Below are 26933 nucleotides of genomic sequence, written 5' to 3'. Positions count from 1 at the left end.
AAATGATATATTGCTCACACAGGCCATGGGCCTATGTGGAATTGCACCCCAAAATACATTCAGCTGCTTCTCCTGAGTATGGGGATACCACATGTGTGGGACTTTTTGGGAGCCTAGCCGCGTACGGGGCCCCGAAAACCAATCACCGCCTTCAGGATTTCTAAGGGTGTAAATTTTTGCTTTCACTCTTCACTGCCTATCACAGTTTCGGAGGCCATGGAATGCCCAGGTGGCACAAAACCCCCCAAAATGACCCCATTTTGGAAAGTAGACACCCCAAGCTATTTGCTGAGAGGCATATTGAGTCCATGGAATATTTTATATTTTGACACAAGTTGCGGGAAAGTGACACTTTTTTTTTTTTTTTTTTTTTTTTTTCATAAAGTTGTCACTAAATGATATATTGCTCACACAGGCCATGGGCATATGTGGAATTGCACCCCAAAATACATTTAGCTGCTTCTCCTGAGTATGGGGATACCACATGTGTGGGACTTTTTGGGAGCCTAGCCGCGTACAGGGCCCCGAAAACCAATCACCGCCTTCAGGATTTCTAAGGGTGAAAATTTTTGATTTCACTCTTTACTGCCTATCACAGTTTCGGAGGCCATGGAATGCCCAGGTGGCATAAAACCCCCCCAAATGACCCCATTTTGGAAAGTAGACACCCCAAGCTATTTGCTGAGAGGCATGGTGAGTATTTTGCAGCTCTCATTTGTTTTTGAAAATGAAGAAAGACAAGAAAAAACATTTTTTTTTTTCTTTTTTCAATTTTCAAAACTTTGTGACAAAAAGTGAGGTCTGCAAAATACTCACTATACCTCTCAGCAAATAGCTTGGGGTGTCTACTTTCCAAAATGGGGTCATTTGGGGGGGTTTTGTGCCACCTGGGCATTCCATGGCCTCCGAAACTGTGATAGGCAGTGAAGAGTGAAATCAAAAATTCACGCCCTTAGAAAGCCTGAAGGCGGTGCTTGGTTTTCGGGGTCCCGTACGCGGCTAGGCTCCCAAAAAGTCTCACACATGTGGTATCCCCGTACTCAGGAGAAGCAGCAGAATGTATTTTGGGGTGTAATTTCACATATTCCCATGGCATGTTTGAGCAATATATCATTTAGTGACAACTTTGTGCAAAAAAAAAAAAAAAAAAAAAAAAATTTGTCTCTTTCCCGCAACTTGTGTCGCAATATAAAATATTCCATGGACTCGACATGCCTCTCAGCAAATAGCTTGGGGTGTCTACTTTCCAAAATGGGGTCATTTGGGGGGGTTTTGAACTGTCCTGGCATTTTATGCACAACATTTAGAAGCTTATGTCACACATCACCCACTCTTCTAACCACTTGAAGACAAAGCCCTTTCTGACACTTATTGTTTACATGAAAAAGTTTTTTTTTTTTGCAAAAAAATTACTTTGAACCCCCAAACATTATATATTTTTTTAAAGCAAATGCCCTACAGATTAAAATGGTGGGTGTTTCATTTTTTTTTTTCACACAGTAATTGCGCAGCGATTTTTCAAACGCATTTTTTGGGGAAAAAACACACTTTTTTAAATTTTAATGCACTAAAACACACTATATTGCCCAAATGTTTGATGAAATAAAAAAGATGATCTTAGGCCGAGTACATGGATACCAAACATGACATGCTTTAAAACTGCGCACAAACGCGCAGTGGCAACAAAATAAATACATGTTTAAAAGCCTTCAAAAGCCTTTACAGGTTACCACTTTAGATTTACAGAGGAGGTCTACTGGAAAAATTACTGCACTCGATCTGGCCTTCGCGGTGATACCTCACATGCATGGTGCAATTGCTGTTTACATATGACGCCAGACCGCCGCTTGCGTTCGCCTTAGCGCGAGAGCAGGGGGCGACAGGGGTGCTTTTTTTTTTTTTTTTTTTTTTTCTTTATTATTTTTTTGCTTTTTTAATCTTACTTTTAAACTGTTCCTTTCATATTTTTTTTTTTAATCATTTTTATTGTTATCTCGGGGAATGTAAATATCCCCTATGATAGCAATAGGTAGTGACAGGTACTCTTTTTTGAAAAAATTGTGGTCTATTAGACCCTAGATCTCTCCTCTGCCCTCAAAGCATCTGACCACACCAAGATCGGTGTGATAAAATGCTTCCCCAATTTCCCAATGGCGCTATTAACATCCGGCGAAATCTAAGTCATGAAATACTCGTAGCTTCCGGTTTCTTAGGCCATAGAGATGTTTGGAGCCACTCTGGTCTCTGATCAGCTCTATGGTCAGCTGGCTGAATCACCGGCTGCATTCTCAGGTTCCCTGTTGAGACAGGAGAGCCAGAGAAAAACACGGAAGACGGTGTGGGTGGGGGGGGCATTCCCTCCCACGGCTTGTAAAGGCAGTCTAGAGGCTAATTAGCCGCTAGGATTGCTTTTACATGAAAGCCGACCGCTGGCTGAAAAGAATGATACCAAGATGATACCTAAACCTGCAAGCATCATTCTGGTATAACCACTCAAAGTCATGAATGGCGTACCTGAAGACAAAAAAATGGTTAACAATGGTTAACAATAAAGCACAGTAAACAGTAAAGTATAAATAATTACACACCTGAAAAACAAACATGATAAAACATAATAACAATAACAATAACAATAAAACATTGCAGAATAGAATACAGTAAAAAAGAGCAGAACAATAGAGAGAGAGAATAGAGAGAGAGAGAACAATAAAACGACAACTATTTTTTTTTTATTTCATATTTTTTTTTTTTTTTTACACTTTTTTTGTAACTAACTTTTATAACGGTAACCGGTTCCAGGTTCGGGTCTCTCAAAATGCGATGGCATCTTGGGAGACCCTGTGAAAGTGTGCCTAGTCTGTGCAATGCTGTACCCTACGCTAATACTCAACTAGTGAATGGTAGCGTTCAAAACATTCACCAATGCAAAGACCAGGATTGTCAGGACAGGAGGGACAATAATAGCGGGTGTCACGCCTATATCCGCGCTTGCTGCAGACACAACATCTTTTTTGGGGGGGTTCGTTGGGTAGGGGTACTCGGGAGGACATAAAGAAAATGCCTCTCATGCAGCCGACTGCATTTGGTTGGGGATGTGAATGGGGGAAGTATGGGCGCTGCAGAAGCGGTGGGTTCCCAATTAGGATTGGCGAATGCAGCAGGAAGGGCATTATGGGCACGACGGGCCTGTGTTTGTCTTTTTGGTGGCAGCGGGACACTACTTGTGCTTGCCACCTCACCAGCTTGAACTGCACTTATGGGACTCGCCACGTCACCAAGTCTTACTGCAGTGCTGGTTTGACTACGACCGGAGTGTACTAGGCCGCTGGCGCTTGCCAGTTCCCCAAAACGCTACCAAAAAACTGTTAGCGATCGCAGGGATCAGGCCTGACTCTGCGAACGCTGCAGTTATGCGTTTAGTGTTTTGTAAGTGACAGTGATCGATCGATACTGCACTTGGGTGGGCTGGGCCGGGCGGAGGGGCAAAACGCAGGTGCTAGCAGGTATCTGGGCTGATCCCGCTAACACTGCGTTTTTGGGAACCCTAAACTGCTGGTGACGCTAGTATAGATCTGATCGGATCAGATATTGATCCGTTCAGATACTATACCACTAAGGGAGGTGTACGGTGCGTGTGTGGGTGTTAGCGGTACTGGCGCTAACCTGACGCTGCCTGGGGCTGGTGCTTGCCAGTTCACCAAAACGCTACAAAAAAAACTGTTAGCGATCGCAGGGATCAGGCCTGACTCTGCGAACGCTGCAGTTATGCGTTTAGTGTTCTGTAAGTGACAGTGATCGATCGATACTGCACTTGGGTGCGCTGGGCTGGGCCGGGCGGAGGGGCAAAACGCAGGTGCTAGCAGGTATCCGGGCTGATCCCACTAACACTGCATTTTTGGGAACCCTAAACTGCTGGGGACGCCAGTATAGATCTGATCGGATCAGATATTGATCCGTTCAGATACTATACCACTAAGGGAGGTGTACGGTGCGTGCGTGGGTGTTAGCGGTACTGGCGCTAACCTGACGCTGCCTGGGGCTGGTGCTTGCCAGTTCACCAAAATGCTACCAAAAAAACTGTTAGCAATCGCAGGGATCAGGCCTGACTCTGCGAACGCTGCAGTTATGCGTTTAGTGCCTTGTAAGTGACAGTGATCGATCGATACTGCACTTGGGTGGGCTGGGCGGAGGGACAAAACGCAGGTGCTAGCAGGTATCTGGGCTGATCCCGCTAACACTGCGTTTTTGGGAACCCTAAACTGCTGGGGACGCTAGTATAGATCTGATCGGATCAGATATTGATCCGATCAGATACTATACCACTAAGGGAGGCGCATGCTGTGTGCGTGGGTGTTAGCGGTACTGGCGCTAATCTGACGCTGCCTGGGGCGACGCATATCACCGCCGGGCGATCGGGGGGCTAAACCTTTATTCGGTAATAAACGGCGGGTGCCCTGACACTATAAAAAAAAAAAAACTAACCAGCGTCAACCGTAACGGTTATACAGTGATCAGTGGTGAAAGGGTTAACTAGGGGGCAATCAAGGGGTTAAAACATTTATTAGGTAGTATATGGGGGTCCCTGTCGCTATAAAACGCTGACGGCGAACCTAAATATTTACCTCACTAACTAGCGTCACCAGCGACACTAATACAGCGATCAGAAAAATGATCGCTTAGCGACACTGGTGACAGGGGGTGATCAAGGGGTTAAAACTTTATTAGGGGGGGTTAGGGGGGTACCCTAGACCTACAGGGGGGTAACAGTAACTGTGCTAACACAGTAACTGTCACAAACTGACACAGCAGTAATCAGAAAAAAAAAAAAAAAAAAAAACTGCTGGTGTCAGTTTGTGACAGGGGGGGGGGTGATTGGGGGGGGATCGGGGGGGGGATCGGGGTGTAATGTGTGCCTGCCATGTTCTACTGTGTGTGTGTGTGTTGGTGCACTTACTCACATGTCGTCTCTCCTCGGGCCGGAACGGAAACTACCGACCCGAGGGGAGATTACATCACTTCCTTTGCTGCTGTTTAGCATACAGCAGCAAATGAGTGTTCCCATTGGCCGGCGGCGATCGCGAGGGGGGGGCCACGAACGGATGGCCTCCCCCTCGTCTCTGATCGCCGGGGGACAGAACGGGACCGCCTCGGGCGGCGGGGGGGGGTCCGATCGGACCCCCCACCCGCGGAAGGCAAATCACGTACATGTACGTGATTTTGCCTGTCCGTGCCGCCTTGCCGACGTACATCGGCGTGAGGCGGTCGTCAAGTGGTTAAACAGTATAGACACTTCTTTTTAATGTTTTACATAGCTATTCTTGCAAAAGGGCCAGCCTGAAGTGACCTAGCAGGACCTCATTTTCTGACTAAAGTTCCACTTTAAGGAATCGTCAGGCCAAAAATATGCATTTTAACATAGTTAAGCCAGTGTTACTTAATTGGTAATAGAAGCTGTTTACACCTAACTTTATGAACATATTGTGTGATATCTTTTGTTTGCATTGAATAGGTCCTTGGCTGACATTACTGTATTGCAGCAGAGCGGAGGTGATCATTTTTGCTGCCACAAGATGAAGAAAAGCCTACGAGGAGGAAGAAGCAAATCCTTCTGGTAGACAACTAGAGGAATCTCTACAGTTTAGAAAATTATAGTTACCGCTGAAGCACCAGTACACTTACAGCTTAGAAGCCAGATGGATTTCATGAGCCCTCCGCTGCTTCCAGAGGCACTTTTTCCATTTAGCTTGGTGGCCAGTTATCGGTTTGAGTTTTTTTTTTTTTTTTCATTTATTATTACTATTATGGCAAACACACTTGATTTATTAGTGAAGTTGGAGTTTACGAAGGACATCTATGAAACTCTAATCACTGGATGCACTGAATCTGATTCGCTTGAAGGAGATTGAATAGAACTGACCTCTTTGCAGCAGCAGTACCAGACACTGTATTGCCCAACTGTAGACTGTCCTCTGTTTACTAGCTATGTAGGATTCAAGGGAAAGCTTTGAGGTTAAAGTGACCCAAGATTTCTTTGAGAAGACCAATATTAAGAGTCAAGTATAACTCAAGTAGTTGGAAAATCATTCCGTGTGTCTCGATGGAATATTTACACTTAACCTCCAATTAGCTGGCCACTGCAGATAGCATGTGTTCATTGTCTACAAGACTGCCAGGCTCTCATCACCGTCTGATTACAATTCTTTTTAACCAATAGCTTCTCACATTTGCTATAATAATAATAATAATAATAATCTTTTTACTACATGATGTGTATTAGGGGACAGTACATCATTTTACAATAACCTATATATTTTTTTTCAATTTTTATGATTTGATTGCTTTTATTCTTTGTCTTAATTGTTTTATGCAATATCATTTTGACTTCCTTTCAGCGATCTGAAGGAAAATGCAAAACATATTTAAATATTGATCAGAAAACGTAGTATTTTCTGTGTGGGTAGTTTTTCTTTATTATGGTTGCTTTAAACTTTGCATGTGTTTTTTAGTTTGGGGAAGTTATTCAAACAAGAGGACCAGAAAGTCACCTAATTTTATTTACACTGTCTGGCCATTAAGTTAAAAAGGTAGATTCTGACTTAAATATATATCTGAAAAAGAACGTTCTGCATATTTTTGATAGAAGAGGCTGGTCTTGCTTATATTGGCTGAAATTCTGGTTTGCTGGCATGAGATACTTTAAAGTTTCAGCATAGGTGTTTTGTTTTAGAACATTGCATGTATAGTTCTGGTTTGGCAGTATGAAGACCAACAATTTTACTTTTATAGCTCTTCCTCTGCACTGTACAAAACCCAAGCTGTTCAGTTGTATTTATTACTACGTTTGAGGGTAATTGGACCTATTAAAACACCAACATCTTTATTCTAATGCAATATTTGTATTGTCCTTGGCTGGACAATCCCAGGAGCCAGGTAATCAAAATTACAAGCAGTGTCTACCATTTTCATCTGCATGTTTTGGTATTGATGGAAGAATGTTCCCCCGTCTCTGTTCGGTGGTCATACACAATTGGAACATTCAGTCCTCAACTTTTTATACTAAAATGGTCTTTAAGTCACTGATTAACGTTGTACGTGTTGGGATTTGTTTGTGTGGCTGATTTTTGTTTCTGATCTTAAAGTGTTACTAAACCCAGGACCCTGCATTCACTATATTTGGTCTCCCACAGTACACAGAACATTGAAATGCAATTACATGATTAAATACCTTTTCTCACCAGCAGTATATAGCAGTTTTATGACTTCTGTCAGTGTCTGGTCAAAGCTTGTGGAGTTTTCATTCTCTTCTCACTGTCTTCAGAGTCTGCGTGGCCCCTGACCCTCTGTCTGCACAGTACTGATTAGCAGTGTGCTGATCACATGCACCCTTAAAACAAAAAAAACACTCTAGCAGTAGACACTAAACTGAGCATGTGAAAACAAAAGGAATGGGGTTGGGACTTTACATGAGGCATGTTGGTGTGTATAATGGTATATAAAATAAACATGAATGAGTTGAATGTCACAATCCCCTAGGGGTACACCATAATGAATGTTAATGATTGTAATAAAGCCAATAGTAGTAAAACATTTGATACATTCTACATCATAAATGTTATACTACTATTGGCTTTATTATAATCCATAACATTCATTATGATGTACCCCTAGGGGATTGTGACATTCAACTCATTCATGTTTATTCTATATACTATTACACACCAACATGCCTCATGTAAAGTCCCAACCCCATTTCTTTTGTTTTCGCCTAGTATTCAGGGATGGAGGCATTTTGGTGTTTTTGCTCCAGGCTGAGACAGGTCTCACTCATTTTTAGGTCCTTTTAAACTGAGCATGTGCAGAGTGCCTCCAAGGCTCTGTACTATCAGCAGGTGGATTGGGGACAGTGAAAGAAAGGGAGGGTCAGAGAAGACAGGATCAAACAGCCTTTTCATACAACATGGAGGATTAATCCCTTAGGTTCCACAGTGAGTATAACAAGCATGCTTTACTACATATACAGACCTATTTTACTATTTGTGGATTTAGTAACACTTTAAGTCCAACCATAAATTTTCAGATTTCCTAACATATAGACACGCTGCCTGTTATAGACAATAAAAATTGTCTTGTCTTTGATACAAAAAAAATTTGGAATTGGTTATTGGTAGATTGTTTTCAGCTAGGTCGGAAAGTCATCACAACCAATATTTCCTCTTTGATCAGCAATAGAACAACTTTTGCAACTTCAAGTGACAGGATACTTTGTTACGTTCATCAGATGACCATCATGTTTATTTAATGTTAGTCCGTATTTGATTCCCTTAGTACTGTCCGCTTGCTCCTGCCCTGGAGTAAAGAGCTGCTGAATTGTATATGGTGTTCCCTGTTGTATACATGAAGGGGAGGTGCATCCTTGTTTAGTATTGGATGTGATTGAAGGTGCCACACCTAACACAGCCAAGCCTTTTGCATAATTAAAATTGTAAGAAAAGAACAGCGTCTGTATTACGCGTAGCAACCATCCTTTTTCATTCCTTAAGTTTTTTTATACATGTACAAACCATGAAGTACCGATATGTGTTGTAAAGTAGTCATATGTGACTTTGCTTCAACATATTTTTTACTCATGTGCTCAGCTTCTTGTTTAAACTTCTTATGTTATAGCTATAAATCTTTGCTTGGACAGGTGAATAGTTGGATTTGGTTCCACTTTCACTTGTATGACCCAAAAGTGCAGCCTTATGAATTTTTACTGTCATTTACCAACCTCTGTTTTTAGATTTAGGTTCTGGTGTCTTACCTAAGAATTGAAGAACGGTGTAGTAGAATACTTGCCTTGGGTAGATGTAAGCATTGTAGCTAAATGGCCTTTTTATTTCTTTGCGTGTCTATATTGGAGTCGTACCTGTATAGTTTGGTTATTCACTTGGATAACTTTTGGCATGATATTTCCAAATCATAACCTATGCAAGAAACGATTTTATAGAGTCAAAATGCTAGCTCAGCACAGTGTATGCTGTGGGAAGTGAAGCCCTTGTGGTGTTCTGTAATCTTTAATTCCTATGTTTGGAGCATGGAAATGTAGATCTTTGTTCGTTCTTATGGGCCATTGTGTTAGCCAGTCTAAGTTCTTTTTTCTGCATGGCCCTTGTGGAGGGCTCATAGGAAGCACTCTTAGACTCCCACTTTAGGAAGTGCATAATTTATTATAAAGCAGATAGGTAGATATCAAAACATCTTTCACTAGAATAAAGCCATCCTGTACAATTTTTTTCCCTAGCTTGATAATTGTGGATATGTCTAGTGGTGCTTGGAAAGCCACAAACTTCTTTAAGGCAGCCATGAACAATAAATGATCGAACGCTTGCGATGTCCATGTGCTCCGATGCATGCACTCTTTGTGGTGCATGCGTTTTTAGAAGGGATCCTTGGCCTTCTTTTGTTTGTGTTGCAATTCTGTTGGCTGTTGTGTGGCCCAAAAGGCTGTTTTAAAGCCACTCATTCATTATACAATTTTCTTGTACAATTTTCCTTTAGATTTATCAAAACCATATAATATGAGGTCAAACCTAAACACTTTCAATTTGTATGCAATCAGTAAGGCCCTTGCACTACATAGTTGAAAGTAAATTGAAAGGAAATGAAAAAAGAAAATTGTATAATGTATGGCCAGTTTAAGTTTTCTTTGGCTAATCAGAAAACCAGCACAGCACTGGATCAGTTTTCTCCTCCGCCAAAGAGTCAGCAAGCATCTTGCACTTCTTAAAGGTAGCACAACATATTGGTCTGCATTTGGAAGCAATTTACGCTTTCTAATTTTTCACTGTGGGAAATAAAAAAAATACCTTTTTGATTCCTTTTAATGGAATAGTTATTTTTAAAGTAAAAAATTTGAGATATTATGGGTACTTTAGTTCTCCATCCCATTATAACATGTTATATAATAAAGTACTTCTACTTTGAGAGATTACTTTGCTTCTTTAGCTTATTTTGCACCTTAATCTTAGGTATATATTTGTGCCTTTTAAAAATGCATGCAGCATTCCTATTTATTTTGCAGTACCCTGAAACACATGCTATGAGTTATTACTGCATTGTATGCCAACTATTTTTTTTTAGGCATTATGTACTTAACTGCTCTGCCTACACCTGTGCTTGATGTGCCAGCACTGATCAAGGAGCTAGAGCATTATCAACATCTACATCCACCACTGAAAACCATTCCACCTTAAAAGTTGTCATGTTTTATTCCAATAGAGCATTGAAGCGCAGTTGAATTTATTTAGCTTTATCACACTTAATAGAAATCAATTCTTTGGTTTCAAACAGAGAACAGAGCTCTGCAAACTTATTTAAATGAATTACAGTGAAAAAAAACGCAAAATAACGAAGTGCATACGTATACATGCACGTCATATCGGTATCTAGTAATTACTGCCGTGTGTGTGTGTGTGTGTGTGTGTGTAGGACAGGTTTCCTCAACCTTTTTATCCAAGAGGAACCCTTGACATTAATTTTAGGTCTAAGAAAACCCCTGCAATTCATCGGGGGTCAGTAGGAAAATGCTACTTACTTCCAGACAGAATATGTCATACTGCTGGCTCTGGGACTTTTTAGACACTATCAAAAGGAATCAAGTGACCCTGATTGAAAGTGACTAGTATAGGGTGTGGCTAAGTTTCTACCAGCTTTGTGTATTTAGATATTGCAACTTTCCTCCTCGTAAAATTTGCTCACGCTTTTTCAGGTTATATAGAGAGTGAGTGGACAGCCACAAATTCTGTATTGGATTGAGTTCTCAACTCTGAATTGGCCATTCTAGCACATTTAAGCTGAATTCCAGGTATGTGTTTTTTTGTTTGTTTTTTGCATAGTTATATTGGCTCAGCTTATCCATTAGGAGGCTGAGATTTATCATGGAATGCATGATGTCGGCAAAAATGACCCAAGGAGACCATTGTGTGTGGTGAACGGGAGCATGTCTGGGACCCAAATAAAGCACAATAACTTATTTCAGATAACCTTTCTATATCGATCTGAACAGATTTTAGCTTTCTAAGGGTTTCTCAAACTTTTTAATTGTGAATAAATATTCAGTGACTTGGAAATTTTTTGTATCCATCCGCTGACTGGTGTTTTTCAGTCCCCTTTATGGAGATGCTTGGAGTGTTCTTGTCTTGTTAATGCAGGTTTTGCTACAATACTGAACGCTATATTAAAGTAGATATTCCTGTATTCATACTACAATCACAAGAAACCTCTTGACTACAAACAGATGGTCTCCATTTCACTTATAATATAACTTTGGGAAGTAATTAGTGGCACCAGTAAAGATTAAGGTGTGTTAAATGGGGTGTATACTTAATACATACCTGAAAGAGTGCTTTTTGTTGCTACAGCCTAGTACAAATGATGAGATTATCAGACGAATGATCGTCGATTTTTTTTGTTTGTTTTTGGATTCTAACCTCCATATGGAAAACAATAGGTTACTAAAGTACGAAAATTCTCGTATTACAGAGAAGATAGTGATTATTGCTAGTGGCTATAGCAGGTACTAGTGATAATCACAAGAGAATTCGGCAGGCTGGTTGTACCCAAGTTAATCGATTGATCAACTTGGCACATTCAGCCTGCCCATTAACGGTTTGAATTTTGGCTGGTTCAGCAGGATTCGAACTGTGTATGGCCAGCCTTAGTTAAAACTATTAATTAAAACTATGCAGGTAAACTGCATACCTCATATGTTATAGTATCTTGGGGTGTGCATACAGACAGGATAGGATTATCATTATCAGATTTCAAACAATTCTTTCAGATTAGCATTTTGATCAAGGTGTGGTGCCTTTTATACATCTGAAAGTTGCATTGTTTTAATGTTGTTGTTTTTTTGTTTTTTTCATGCTTTTTCGAGGAGGGGGGGTTATTTTGTGTGCAGTTCCTTATGTAAGGTGTCCTTAACCAAGCCAGAGGGGCACAAGTAGGATTCAAACCTAAGGTAGATGTAAGCCCTAATTGCCATTTGGTTTTCTAAAGCACTGTGTATCCGAAAATATTTTATTTAAATTAAACATACGTTTTTACCCTTTTCCATCCTTGGTTTTATCTCAATGTCGCTAAAATTGGCAACATTTTTGCAGACACTTGTCTGCATGCATGCATTAAGGAGATGGCTGCATGGTATCTCTCAGGGTTGAGGTTCCTGATGGTTATAGTGGTGCACCATGCCTGTGTAATGTCTCTCATGTAGTCTCCATCGGAAATGTGTGAGACAAGGTGACCATGCAGGAGCCACAGTTAGAAGGCAAGGATGAAACATTGTCCGCATATGGCAGGAAGTGCCTTAGTTAGGACCTTTTAGGGCAGGATCTTCTTGTGTTGTTTTAATTAAAACTACAGATTTAAATTTATTGAAAACTACTTTTGAAATTTGGATTGTTTAGACCTAGAATAAATGTGCAACAGATATACATTATAAAACAAGTGAAAACACTCTGGTCAAGGAAGAAAGCTGATCAGCCTTTGAGAAAGAATGTTGAATGGTATGTTTTAGAAAAGATGCATGGGGAGGACATTTATGAATTCTATCATACAGCAAAGCGGTGCTAAACAGAATCAGTGTGAAGGGTTTGCAATAAGAGTTCAGCTTCAATAATAAATTCCTCCCTCTGCTGCTCTAAGAAAGTCCTGCAACAGAACAAAACCTGCCCCTGACCACTTCTTAGTTGTGCGTCTGAAGTGAAATTCTGTTTCATCTCCAGTGGAGAAAACCTGTTGCATAGACCTAGCTGAATAAGAGGCAGCCATATTTGCACATAATTATGCCACTAATTTGCTTGATAATTGTGTCCCCTATGGTGTTAAAGTGGGAATAGCTGCTCTGAAATACAGTGGTAGGTAGTGGTAGTAGAAGAGATAACAGCCGGTTTTCAAGAGGGAGAGAGCTTCAAGGCTTGTTCACACCAGCTGCCATGTCATGGTGTTCCCTGTGGAGAGAGTGGGGCCAGTGCATTGTAAATTGCACATTGCACGACTTTAAAATGTTAAAGTGACATTTCATTCATCTTTATTCACTGCAGCAGGATACATCACAACAAGGTGCGCTGAAAAAAGTATAGCATGTCCCTTTGCTCCACTCCTCTACCTGAATAGCGACCAACCCCCCCCCCCCCCTTTTTTTTTTTTAAAGACTTTGTTCGGCCCCACCTTCCCTTGTGTGCCATTCGCCTTGGTGAATGACGTGCACTGTGCTCTGTACTGTGCTTCCTTTGCATCTTGGGATATGTATGTTACATATTCCAGGAGGCATAGCCTTTCATTCAGGAAAGGGGGGCGGGGGGGGCCTTTTAGTGTGTCATTGGGAGGCACACTGCCTGAATTCAGAAGAGCTGGCAGCCTATTGATTGACGTCACAGAAAAACATGGAGCCATGAGACTGAGCGCTGCCAGAAGAGCAGGGGATGTCACCTGGGTCCGCTGTGTACATCCCTCACGTGTTTGTAAATATTTTATTATATCTCGTGAAGAAATGACACTTTGCTAAAATGTAAAGTAGTGAGTGTACAGCTTGTATAACAGTGTAAATTTGCTGTCCCCTCAAAATAACTCAACACACGGCCATTAATGTGTAAACCACTGGCAACAGAAGTGAGTACACCCCTAAGTGAAACTGTCCAAATTGGGCCCAAATATTTTGGGTGGCTATAATTTTCCAGCACTGCCTTAACCGTCTTGGGCATGGAGTTCACCAGAGCTTCACAGGTTGTCACTGGAGTCCTCTTCCACTCCTCCATGATGACATCATGGAGTTGGTGGATGTTAGCGACCTTTTTCACTTTTTTTTTTTTTTTTCACTTTTGTGAGATACTGTGTATGTATGTATGTATGTATGTATGTATGTATGTGTGTGTGTGTGTGTGTTTCTGCATTTCCAGGTAGGGGGCACGCACGCCCGATTGTGCTGTGATTCTTCACAGCACATGCCAGTCACCGGGTCCTGGCCAGTGATTGACTGCTGGCGATCAACTCTGAGCTTCACAAAACACATCTCCTGTGAATGTACACAACACAGAGCTGTATTCATTCCCTGCTAAGCACGTGATGCTGCACAGCCGGCCCACACTGTCCCAGTAAATGTACAGTGTACGGTTGGCAAGTCGTTATACTTATCCACCCAGCAGAATGCCCGAAGTCGCTAATCACCACCATTACTAGTATAAAAGAAATCACTAATTCCGGTATACATCCCATAGTTTGTAGACACTAAGCAAACCAATCAATATAGACTTACTGGAATTTTTCTTACCAAAGACGTGTAGCAAAATACATTATGGCCAAGATTTATGAAGAGATTTTATTTTTTATTTTTTTTTTTTTTTTTTATAGGAAATGTTTTACAGAGGAAAGTAAAAAAAATTTGTTTCTTTTCAAAATCGTTAGTCTTTTTTTTTTTTTTCGTTTTATATAATAAAAAAAAAAAACATAGATGACCAAATACCACCAAAAGAAAGCTATTTTTAGTATTTGTGTGAAACAAATTATATAAATTTTGTTTAGGTGCAGTGTTGCATGACCGCACAGTTGTCAGTTAAAGTAGCACCGCATAGCAAAAAATGGCCTGGTCATGAATGCAGTAAAACCTTCCAGGGCTGAAGTGGAAAGGCAGGGGTTTAAAAAAATATCCTGGGGGGGGGATATGCTTTACATTTTTTGCAACTACTTTAGAATTACATCATATGTTTGTTAACATTGAGCTTTTTGGGCTTTTCTTGCCAAATTATCTAGATCTAATACGCCATCAGTGAGGAGAGCTAGGTCAGGTTTGTGTTTGGGGAATAAATGATCTGTTCAAAAGAGGTACATCTTTGATGTAGAACTGTTCTTTAATTCATGTCTTAATTTGACTGCGATAGCTTAAAAAAGGTGATTAACTTGTCACCTAGTTTCTCAGTCCTGCATTAAAGTGTTCTGATTCATCAAAAGCTCCCTTCTCTGTTCATCTTATGAACTTGAGAGTGTCTGTACGCTAGTGAGGAGTCATCTAGCAAATACCAACAAAATCTATGATTGTCATCAGTTGGTTGATGTTGTCATAATCTAATGGCATTAATGGTTTAAAGTCAAACCCTGCTCTCGTTGAAGTGCAAAAATCCATTCCGTGTCAATTAGATGGTTAGCAAGGATTGAAATATATATTTCCCTCGAGATCCTCCTTTCATTCTTCCATAGGCATTAAGATAGGACATACTGGTATACATACATATCAAAATGCTTCTATGGCTCTTGAGTGATTCTTCCTTTAGGCATCATTCACACATTGGCGATTTGAATCGGGATGCATTTTCATAGCGGTGCGATTCTGCCGTGATTGTCGCATGACAAATCGCACTGCAATCACACAAACAAAATCATGCGAAGCGCGTCCCTCCAAGCGAAGTGCCGAGACTTGTTTTGGGAGACATGCATTGAGCTATTTTTGACATAACAATCGTGGTAGAATTGCATTGCGTTTGAGGTGCCATTAAGATAAAATGACACTGCAAATGCACCCTGGGTTTTGCTGCAATTCTGGAATCGTAGGCAGAATCTCGGCAATTCCAAACGCTTATGTGTGAACGGAGCCTTACTGTGATATGATCAGTCAGCACTGTTAAAAAAAAAAAAATACATTGCATGCCCTTGAATCTCTTTAAATGTGCGGCATTCTGTTTGAATCTTACCAAGGATAAAATACCTGCATTAAACCTAAAGACCGCCATACACCAGTAAAATTTTGTTCGAAAATGTTTTTCGTTTTTGGAACTTTTTCATTTTGATTTTCTAATGGTCATTGGGGTCAATTCGACATTTGTATTTGCCCATAGTGACGAGAAAAATGGAGTAGTAGGATGAAAAATTTTCTTGAATGAACATATTTCTAACTGTGAACGTGGTTTTCATTCAGGAAGAATTGTAAATATTGTAATATACATGTTTTGGGCACAAAGAAACATGTTTACTACACCTGGGATTTCATTCAAATATAAAGTCTGCATGATATTTTAAGGGCTTTTGAATGAAATGAGTTGATTTAATGGCGATGCACTGAAACAATTTTTCAGAATTTCCTTAGGAACATTAGAACAGCTTAGATATTGCCAGGGATAACAAGCTGCCTGTAATGTAGCCCCTGACTCTGTTCAGAGTTATGTGACAGACAGTAGATCGGTTACATTAAAATGGAACTAAAGGCACAAATACTTACCATTACATCAACGGCCCAACACCCGCGAGGTCCCTCGCCTGCACCGGCATCTTTTCCCTGGGTTTTTCCAGGTGCTGGTCTTCAGCAGTTTTGATTGGTGGTGTGGGATCACTCCCTTGCATTCATCGGGTGCACTCATCTAGGCACGCTAGCAGTGTGCCTGAATGTAAGCTGAGCTGAATATGTGCAGGTCAGTGTGCATTCTGCAGAGGATTGCTTATAGATAGAAAAGTGCATGTCTCTTCTGCAATAAAAAAAAAGCCATCCTGTTCACCATTTTCTTTTATATTTTACATTTAGTTCCGCTTTAACAGAAGGATTCAGATTCTGAGAAATCCATCTACAAAGCAGATGTTGTTACTATGATTTTTAGTAATGAATATGCAAACTTATTTGGAGGTTAAAGCAATCGTGGCCAGCTGAAGATTAAAAATGACCAAGTCATTGTTAAAGGATGACTAAACCCAAAAACATAAATGTAATATATTGCAGCCACCCGTCCTTAGATGTTGTTGGCTGCATTAGTTACTGTTTTTTAAGCTAGGAACATTTTCATCAAGTACAGAAAATACCTGTTGATCTCACCAGAAATGCAGTGTCCGTGTCTCTTACTGTGCAAAGCAACAACAGTCAAAATTTTTCTTTATTTTGTAAACTACTAATCCCATCATCCAATTCATAGTTTAACCCTAGACCAAATAAAAACAGCAATTGGTGAAAAAAACAATAAATGAGTAAATACAAACCAATCTAACCTGTGCAATAGATCAGTTCGATTGATTTATGCATTTATTTGTTGTTTTTGCAATAAGCACTTTTTTTTTTTTTAATTGATCTTCATTTTATATAATTTTGTAGTATTAATACAGCTGCTTGTAGTTTATTAGTTTATACATTTTTAGCACAGACTTGCACTTTTATGCAATTTTGTGCTTTTAACTTGCATTTCAGGGCAAAATATTTTTTTTTTAATCTATTACATAGCCTGTCAGTAGCATTATCAGCAATTTTTGTTTCTGAATTCCTCCGGTAACATAGTACTTGTGAATACTGCCAGTAGATAGATTGTTTAGCTTTTTTTTTTACCACCTGTAATCGGCCAGGCTGGCAAACAAAACTAGTCGTAGCTACAGGAACTCCCAGTCTCAGCTGCTAAATTGGCCAGCAGGGGGCACAGGCTGTAGTGGATTGGGTGAAAGCACAGCTGCCGGTAAGGTGACTACACTTCTGCAGCATAGGAAGCTGGTGGTCATCCGATTTAGGAGGCCTCAGAGAGAAGATAAACTGGCAGGATAATCAGGTTTTTATTAAACGTTTACTGACACCGGTATGGTGTAAAAACTATCACTACTGTATTTACAAAGCAAAAAGGAAGGCTTGCACAACATTGGTGTTTGGGTTTTCATACATTTTAAATGAATGATGGCATCTTATGGAATATCTGAGGGACCATTTCTGGGTGAAGTTTGGATTTTAGCAATTTAGCCATCTTACCCAAATCCATGTTAGCTGCATTCTCTGACATTTTTTGTTCCAAAGCTGAGACATGCTATGGATCATGAAAGCCATATTGTGTTTTCATAATTGTGAATTTGCTGTATGCATTTCAGTTTTCTGACACAAATCTATGCTGCATATGCCCCCATCCCATTGCATTATACAGATATGGATATGCAGAGCAAAATATTGGCAGTAACTGTTGTACTTTTAGACTAGAACTTTCTTTTCTTAGTTTAGACCATATGTCTTCAAACATTTTAAACAAAGGGCCAGTTTACTGTCCTTCAGACTTTAGGTGGGGCTGAATTGTGGCCATTAGGGGTAGTAAATATGGATTCAGTGAGAATAAGCGATGCCTCAGGCTTTTTGGTAAGTGGGAGTGTAGAACCTGTGGTCAGTAGGATAGTGTTCCATCATTGATATCGTGTTGGAGGAATTATGCCCCACTGTTGGTGTCAGTGGCAAGAATTTTGCGCCAAGGGCCAGATAAAGGCTAGCAAAGGGCCAGAGTTTGGAGACCAATGGTTTAGACCAAAGTCATATTGCATAACAGAAGTCCTGAGTGACTGCTGACAATAATTAGAAAGTGAGTGGATGAAGTTGTGTATTCCTTCTTTCACTCTTGTGAAAAATAAAACAATAAAGGTCGGTGTCTTTTTCTTTCCCGTGTGGTGACACCTAAGTGCAGGGTAGCCTCTCACCTTACAGCTGTAAGGTAACCGCATATGAGGATACTATTGAAGATCCTGGATGGTAAATCACTCTTGCTGTGGGCTTCTGTGAACGAATGCAAACGATTCCTCTAGAGGGCCTTATTTTCCTAGTAGATGGTTCCCATCTGAATATATGTATCATGTATACTTCTTTGGAGCGAATATATATGTTCTTAGTATCCCTCCCGGTCTGTCCACCCTGTGCTGTAGAAGACGTCTGTACCATCCAGGATCTTCAATAGTATCCTCATATGCTGTAAGGTGAGAGGCCACCCTGCACTTAGGAAAGGAAAGACACCCACCTTTATTTTATTTTGCACAAGAGTGAAAGAGGGAATGCACCACTTCATCCACTCTGTCTTATTATTGGGAGCACTGTTACCAAGGACTTGTTTTGTTATACAATACTGCACCACTGTCATTTGTGATATTGCACCCTTTGGATTTTTACTGTTTACTGTTTAATTGATATGTATGTAGATTTGTTTAACACTATGCACATGAGTTGTTTATCAATCTGATCTCCTATCCATTAATGTTTTCCGCTTATAACAGCGCAGCATCGTTCACATTATTTATATTTCCTTGGCCATGGATTGACCATTTCGGTGTTTGCAGCAGTTAGCTCATATTTATAATACTTTTGTTAGCACAGGAATATCTTTTTTATTAGCTGAGCAAGAGGAGTGGCCACACACACAAACTAAAATCCAAACTCATGCATTCCTTATTGGCAGTTAGAGGGCATGCCAACAAATTAGGCCTTTATACAAGTTGGTTTGTGGGTTCTCTGAAATTCTGATGTATGTATAATAGTGCTTATCAGGGTATTTCAATTATTCCCTCATTTCACTGCAGCAGTCCTTGTTCTCAAACCCCCATATTCTTGATTATTATAATACTAAGGTAGCCTGGGTCTTCATAGCTATTGTTGTAATAAGCTACATTTACCATTGTGATAAACTGACTGCTTTAACATTTGTTAACTTGTGTCATTAACCACATTTTAGTCTGTTAATTCTAGGTTTTTCAAAGGTCCTTTTAATCTGCCAGTGTTGTAGTATAAACAGTACATGTTCTGTTTCTGTAGGATGCATCAACCAAAGTAATGCATTTCCAGCACAAAACCTGTAAGACACATGATATGGTGTCATGGCTACATTTTTACTACACTATGCGGTATTTGCAAGGGTCACATACTTTCACAAGTCTAGCTGCCACTTTCAAAATTACATTGTTGAGAGGTCCAAAACAAAATAATTTTAGTTTAAATAAAAAATGACTCTGAGGTTGATTTACCAAAGGCAAGTATACTCTGCACTACAAGTGTTGTTGCTCTAGATCTGAGGGGAAGCTCTGCTGATTTCTATCACCCAATCATGTGCAAGCAAAAAATGCTGTTTTTTATTTTCCTTGCGTGTGATTGGGTAATCTTTGCAAAGTGATGCTTTACCTCATTAACTGAGCTCTGGAGCAAGTGCACTTGCAGTGTACAGTATATTTTCCTTTAGTAAATCAACCCCTAAGTGTGGAAGACAAGTATACAGGAGGCACTATGTTGCCAGAATGCAGAGAAACGACTGTAAATGTAAATGGCACACTACATGAATTAAATGAAGGAAAATGCCCTTATTATAAGCACATTCTTTCATCTTTAGATTACCAGTTCACCAGTGGGAACTGTTTGTTTCCAAAGTGTAAAGATGCAGAAAAAACAGGCGTCATCCACACCTCTGCATGTGGGACACTTTACATGTGTAACCGTTCATCTCTATGAAAGATGCATTTTGGTGGAAACTGCACCAAAGATGCAAGATTTTTTTGTAATAATTTACATAATCAAAATGAAAAGGTCTGAATGCAGCCCAATAGTGAATTTGTTTAGATAATAGGAGAAATGTATCATCTTTGTTGCACAGCAAGGCAATGCAAAATGGCAACAGAACTGTGTTTTAAGTAGAAGAGATCATAGTTGTAATTTCTCCCATGTGCTGCTCAAAGGCAGTTTGTATACAAAAACTATTTCAGTATATTATCTTAACACCTCTCAAGATCCTAATATGCACATTTCGTCATGTTTTGTCTCTTTAGGAGTGGTGGAAGTACAGAAAATACCTGTTGAACCACCAGAAATCCAGGGAGCTCCTAACTTTCCATAGCAAACTTAACAGCACAGTCCCTCCTTCTGTACTAGGCCAGGCAATGCTTTCACCCCTACCCTGTCTTTCGCTAGACTGCAGAACGTATCACCTCCCCTTATTTCTACAAATTAAGGGGGGGGGTCTGTAGACCAGTACGAAGTGGGAAGACATGATAACGTTGCTTGGGATTTCTGTTCAGTAGATCAGTGTTTCTCAACCTTTTTTTCAGTCAAGGCACCCTTTAAAAGTATAGTCTTGAGGCACCCCATTATAAAATGTATAAAATGATTCTAATAGTTTTACATAATGCAGCAACATCCACACATGCGGGACACCCAACATTAGTGGTGATTCTTTTCTTCTAAAGCAAATACACTTTTCACACTGGTACTGACTAGTATTCCAATGCTTCTCTTTTCCTAAATTTCTCTCCATCAGTCAGCTAATGTGACCCCTGTGCTGAGGTAGAGAGGCGGTGGGTCAAACATGGATGCTGTGGAGGCAACAGACATCCTCCTTATCAACTGCTGACATCATTGGTTGTTAGAATGGCAGTATCTAGACAGTTGTAATGGTGCACATTGAAAACGTGCGGCTTTGTGTAACTAAAAGGCAAGTTATATCCACCTGCTGGCTTGTATACAATTTTTGATCAAAAATTTTTAGCCATTTTGTCAATGCACCCCAGAAGAAGCCTCAAGGCACCCTGGTTGAAAAAGGCTGCAGTAGAGGTAATATGTTTCAGCCTACTACAGAAAGCAACTAAATGGATTTCTGGCAATTCAACTGGTATTTTTGTTTACTTGCAGCATTTATAAATGGATATAACATGAAGCAGTGCACATGTGTTGCAGAGATGTCCTGCATATTTTATTTATTTTGCTCAGATATATTTATTAATTGAGATACAGTCAGATTTCAACTTCATAGGCCCTGATTTTGTCCACAAGTCACTTGATAATCCAGCCCCCCCTTTCCCGTGTTACTTTAGTTCTGCAACTACATGACTTGTTACTTATTTGCCTGTACATACTGACGTTGTCACTTTAACATTTAATTTGAAACTGTGTAGTCGTGCTTAATTAAGCAGCATTGAACACGAGTTTTTTGCTTTTCTAGCACAAGCTACAAGGCTGCCTATTGCTTCTCTGATTAGATTTATGAGACCTGTCAAAGCTTTCATAAATTGAAGGCTTTTCCATCCTCATATACACTGTCAGTAGATGTCCTACACTGATGGCATAGAGACGTGGTAGGGTTCTTATGTGATTGGAGCCATTCATCTTCATTATCCAAAACTGTATATTAGTCATAGTGTACCTGTTCATATACTGTATCCTGGGCTAATATTACAGCTGTGAGATCTACTAGCTCCTAGAGTAATGCCAGGCCAGATATTGGTTTAGCCCACAAAATGACTGACATTTTTATTAGGCTGTGGGGCCAATTTGTATTGTGTTGCACTTGATTTTTCTGAAGCAGTTTAAATTTTTAAAAAAAGCTAGCTCCTGATTGGTTGCAAACCACAACTGTCCTATTTTTTTCCAGCTCCCCGTGAGCTCTACTTTGTACATAACCTATTTTTGCACAAAAGCAGCATTCTTTTTGCCCAAGCCTATAACCTGTAGTTTTGGTTCACTTAATGCCATGAACTGCTTCTGCAGTCATGAGTTGAACTTTCCCACTTGTAGGTATGTAGAATATCTGATGCTAAGTACTCACATTCTAGCTTTGTGCAATATTCTGATGAAGTGAACACTAGCACACTGTGCTCTTTATACAAGACAAAAATCACTTTAAGATAAAGAACATTTTCAGATGCACATTGTATTGTAAATGGCATTGCGGGGATTTACAATACTATTATTTGCTTAAGTAATCTAAAGTATTTATTAAGTGACAAAAGTATAATTTTTTTAAACAAACATTTATATATAGCAATACTATGAAATGATTGATTTGCAATTCTGCCTCATATTTTTTAAATGGTATCGCCAATTCTATTGCTTCTTTTTCCGTTAGTTTTTTGTTTTTGTTTTTTTTTTTAATCATTTGTCACTGTAATGTATTTTGAATACCGTACTTTGTCCCGAAATCACTTTTCTCATATTAAATGTAACCGCATACTCAGTTTTGGTGCTTAAACTATTTGTTTTCTTGAATAAAAATTATTTATTTCAACCATATTAATTTGTGGTCTCTCTTGTTGAATTAACCTGCCTTCTAAAGTAAACTTGATGTTAGAATTCATTAAAAAGAAAAAGCTTTTGCACAGATAGTTTGACTGAACAAAAAACACTTTCCAATGTTTTAAGCACAATTTTACATGTAACTTGTGATACCTTTTTCTAGAAGTTGTAATCTATGATCTTCTGTTTTAGAAGGGACTTATAGAAATTAGAATTTTCTGTGTTTTCACCTTCTGGCTTTTTTTTTTTCAGTGTTACATCATCTCTGGAGAAAATGAAAGCAGCAAAAGAAGGCTATTTTTCAGTCTTTCTACATACGCCTGTAATTTCATTAAAATGAGTGAAATTGAAGAAATAGTGTATTAATGTATGATATAAAATGAAAGTGCAGGCTGTCGGCATTAAAGCGCTGCTCGTTTTAGCAGCGCTTTAGCGCTGTTTAAGCGGCGCCGGTGCTTTCAAATCAGTGCCCATTCATTCCAATGGGCAGGGCATTTTGGGAGCACTAAATACAGCTGCTTGCAGGAATTTTCGGAAAGCCCCACAAGCGCACAGCCCGAGTATGAAAGGTCACACTGGAATGAATGAGAGGCGGTTTTCAGGCACTTAGCAGAGGCTATTTCCAGCACTAAAGCGCCTAAAAACCGCCCCAGTGTGAAAGTGGTCTCACATCCCACTGCTGGGTTTCTTTCCCCTCTGGCAATAAACAGCCATAAAAATGAATGAGGCCATCTTGGCTTCTGTAGTCTTTGGGCCCATTCAGCTCTGTGGGGGTTGATTTACAAAAGATGAATAGACTGTGCAAACAAATACAGTTACACGTTTCCCCCAGAGCTTTTTTTTTTTTTTTTTTTTTTTTAAATTTTCCTTGCACCCGATTGGGTTTTCTTTACAAAGTGAAACTTCATAATGACTAAGCTCTAGGGAAAATGAGCATACTTGCAAAGTCCATTTGCCTTTGGTAAATCAACTTCCATGGCTGCTTACGAAGTAGGTGTGGCCAGTAGACGAGAAAAAATTAGTTATTCTCACCACAAGCTTTTCCCACCAACACAAATTATTTTACTGAGGAGTCATTAAATTAGGTCCTGCTTTTTCAGTATGTGGAGAGAACCATAGAGATGGACTGAAATGCATAAGTCAGGGATTTAACTAAGCTTCCTGTGCAATTAAAATGGTGCAGAAAATGGTCGGAAGTGGCGTGTGCGCTACATTAACTAATCATATAACCTGTTTCAGGTCTATCTGTGCCACCAACCCTAATTTCAAGCTTGTGCTTGCACCCCTCTTTGTGAATTACCCCCAGGGAATATTATATTATATATTTTTTTTTTAGCAGAGAATCTAGAGAATAAATCGGCGATTGTTGCAATATTTTATGTCACATGGTATTTGTGCAGCAGTGTTTTAAACGCAACTTTTTGGGAAAAGGGACAATTTCATGAATTTAAAGAGACCCAAACAGTAAAGTTAGCCCAATTTTTTTGTATAATGTGAAAGATGATGTTACGCCAAGTAAATAGATACCAAACATGTCATGCTTTATAATTGCACGAACTCGTGGAATGGCGACAAACTACGGTACCTAAAAATCTCCATAGGCGACGCTTTAAATTTTGTTTAAGGTTACCAGGTTAGAGTTACAGGGGAGGCCTAGTGGTAGAATTATTGCTCGCACTCTGACGATCGCGGCGATATCTCACATGTGTGATTTGAATACCGTTTACATATGCGGGCGCGACTTCCGTATGCGTTTTCTTTGCTGTGCGAGCTCGCGGCGACGGGGGTGCTTTAAAACATCTTTTTTTCTATTGTGTTTAAAAAAAAAATAATTTGATCACTTTTATTGCTGTCACAAGGAATGTAAACATCCCTTGTGGCAGTAATAGGTGGTGACAGGTACTCTTTATGGAGGGATCGGGGGTCTAAAAGACCCCCGATCCCTCCTTTGCACTTCAAAGTATTTAGATCGGCGTTTTCGGCGATTCTGAATACTGTATATTTTTTTAAAACCGGCGCCATTGGCAGCTGAGTAAACGGAAAGTGACGTCATGACGTCGCTTCCGTGTTTACAATTAGGAGACTGGAACGAAGCCGCTTACGACTTTGTTTCAGTCTGTCCGTAGCCGCCAGAGGCGGCAGATTGTTGATCGGGTCTCCCGGTGGAACGGGAGGCCCGGTAAGAGCAGCGGGAGGGGGGGGTGTCCACACCCGCTCCTCCGGTATAACAGCTGAGCGGCTTTTAGGCGCATCAGTTGTTATCCCTGGAAAGCCGGTCGCCGGCTCTAAAAAACAGTACCGGGATGATGCCTGCAGCTGCGGGCATCATCCCGGTATAACCCCCGAATTCCAAGTACGCACATCTGCGTACGCTCGGCGGGAAGGGGTTAAAGCCTCCTGTAAACCAAGTTACCAGTAAGACTAACTTTTAGTTTCCTCCAGTCACTTCCAGGACATCGCCTAAGAAAATGAGAACTTACCAGCTAATAGGGAGGGATTACCATTTGAGGCATCATGCCTTTGGGAGGAAAGTTCTCTCAGGATATCAGATTTAGGTGGAAATGCCAGATGGATGTGGACCAGCTTAACCATGCCAATGCCTTGTAAATTTGCTCCAGAGACGTATCAGTTCAACAAATGACTCGAGCCCTCGTAGAATCTGCTAAGACTCCTGAAGATTTGTTAGCAGTGCATGATCCTTGAATAGCCATTTTAATCCATCTTGTGAGGGATCCTTTGGAAGCTTAATGACTCCAGTGAATGAAAATCTAGTTGCCTGGGTTGAGCTGAATGGTTATAGTAATTTCCTTGGAACTATGAAACCAGGCATATACCCTAGGTAAAAAAAACAGTCCATCCTAAAAAGCACTGTATCCAAGTAGATCAACAAAGACTGCTATTGACAGGGATAATTCTTCTAACAGAAGTAATAGTTGAAAAAAAAGCTGCTTTAATGGTTAGCATTTTCAGAGAGGCATAAGATAAAGGCTCAAAAGGTTGCTTGATAAGGCCCTGAAGCGCTATTGACCAGCCCCATTGAAGAAATGTTTTTTAAGGTAACGTTCTAGACCCGAAAAAAAAACATTTTAAGAACTTCATGAGCAACTTCTTAATCTGCAGTTTATAATTTTAAGGTACTAATGGCTAGTTACAGCTCTGCTCCATCTTGCAGGAACTCTAATACTGCTGCTGTAATATCCAAAAATGTTTTAATTCAGTGCCTTGAAAAAGTTGTCATACCCCTTGCAATTTTCCACATTTTGTCACGTTACAACCAAAATCGAAAATGTATTTTATTGGGGTTTTTTTGTGATCGACCAACACAAAGTGGTACATAATTGTGAAGTGGAAGGGAAATGATAAATGGTTTTCAAATTTTTTTACAAATATCTGAAACATGTGACGTGCATTTGTGTTCAGCCCCCTTTACTCTGATGATACCCCTAACTAAAATCTACTGGAACCAATTGCCTTCAGAAGTCATCTAATTAGTAGAGTTCACCTGTGTGTAAAACCCTTAGAGGTTTGTTAGAGAACCTTGGTGAACAAACAGCATCATGAAGGCCAAGGAACACACCAGAGAGGTCAGGAATAAAGTTGTGGAGAAGTTTAAAGCGGGGTTAGGTTGTAAAAAAATATCCCAAGCTTTGAACATCTCACGGAGCACTGTTCAGTCCATCATCCGAAAATGGAAGTATGGCACAACTGCAAACCTACAGTACCAAGACATGGCCGTCCACCTAAACTGACAGGCCGGGCAAGTAAAGCATTAATCAGAGAAGCTCCCAAAGAGGCCCATGGTAACTCTGGTGGAGCTGCAGAGACCCACAACTCAGGTGGGAGAATCTGTCCACAGGACAACTATTAGTTGTGAACTCCACAAATCTGGCCTTTATGAAAGAAGGAAGCCATTGTTGAAAGAGCCATAAGAAGTCCAGTTTGCAGTTTGCGAGATGCCATGTGGGGGACATGGCAAATGAGGAAGAAGGTGTTCTGGTCAGATAAGACCAAAATTGAACTTTTTGACCTAAAAGAAAAACGCTGTGTGGCAGAAAACGAACACTGCACATCGCCCTGAACACAGCATACCCACCGTAAAACATGGTGGTGGCAGCATCCTGTTGTGGGGATGCTTTTCTTCAGCAGG

The 26933-nt window shown here is 40.1% G+C and overlaps 1 protein-coding gene across 1 annotated transcript in view; it reads left to right on the top strand.

Annotated features, from left to right (window-relative positions):
* The window catches only part of JMY (junction mediating and regulatory protein, p53 cofactor), a 119744-nt gene extending 112260 nt beyond the window's left edge, over positions 1-7484 (top strand). Inside the window, exon 11 of the mRNA XM_073623747.1 lies at positions 5510-7484. The gene's annotated coding sequence lies outside the window, so the exon portion shown is untranslated. The remainder of the gene's footprint in view (positions 1-5509) is intronic.
* Positions 7485-26933: the final 19449 nt, after the last annotated feature.

The sequence above is a fragment of the Aquarana catesbeiana genome, linkage group LG01 (assembly GCF_042186555.1).
Source record: "Aquarana catesbeiana isolate 2022-GZ linkage group LG01, ASM4218655v1, whole genome shotgun sequence".
Taxonomy (NCBI): domain Eukaryota; kingdom Metazoa; phylum Chordata; class Amphibia; order Anura; family Ranidae; genus Aquarana; species Aquarana catesbeiana.
The sequence above is the reverse complement of the archived record's forward strand: the minus strand, read 5'-3'. Positions and strand labels throughout refer to the sequence as shown.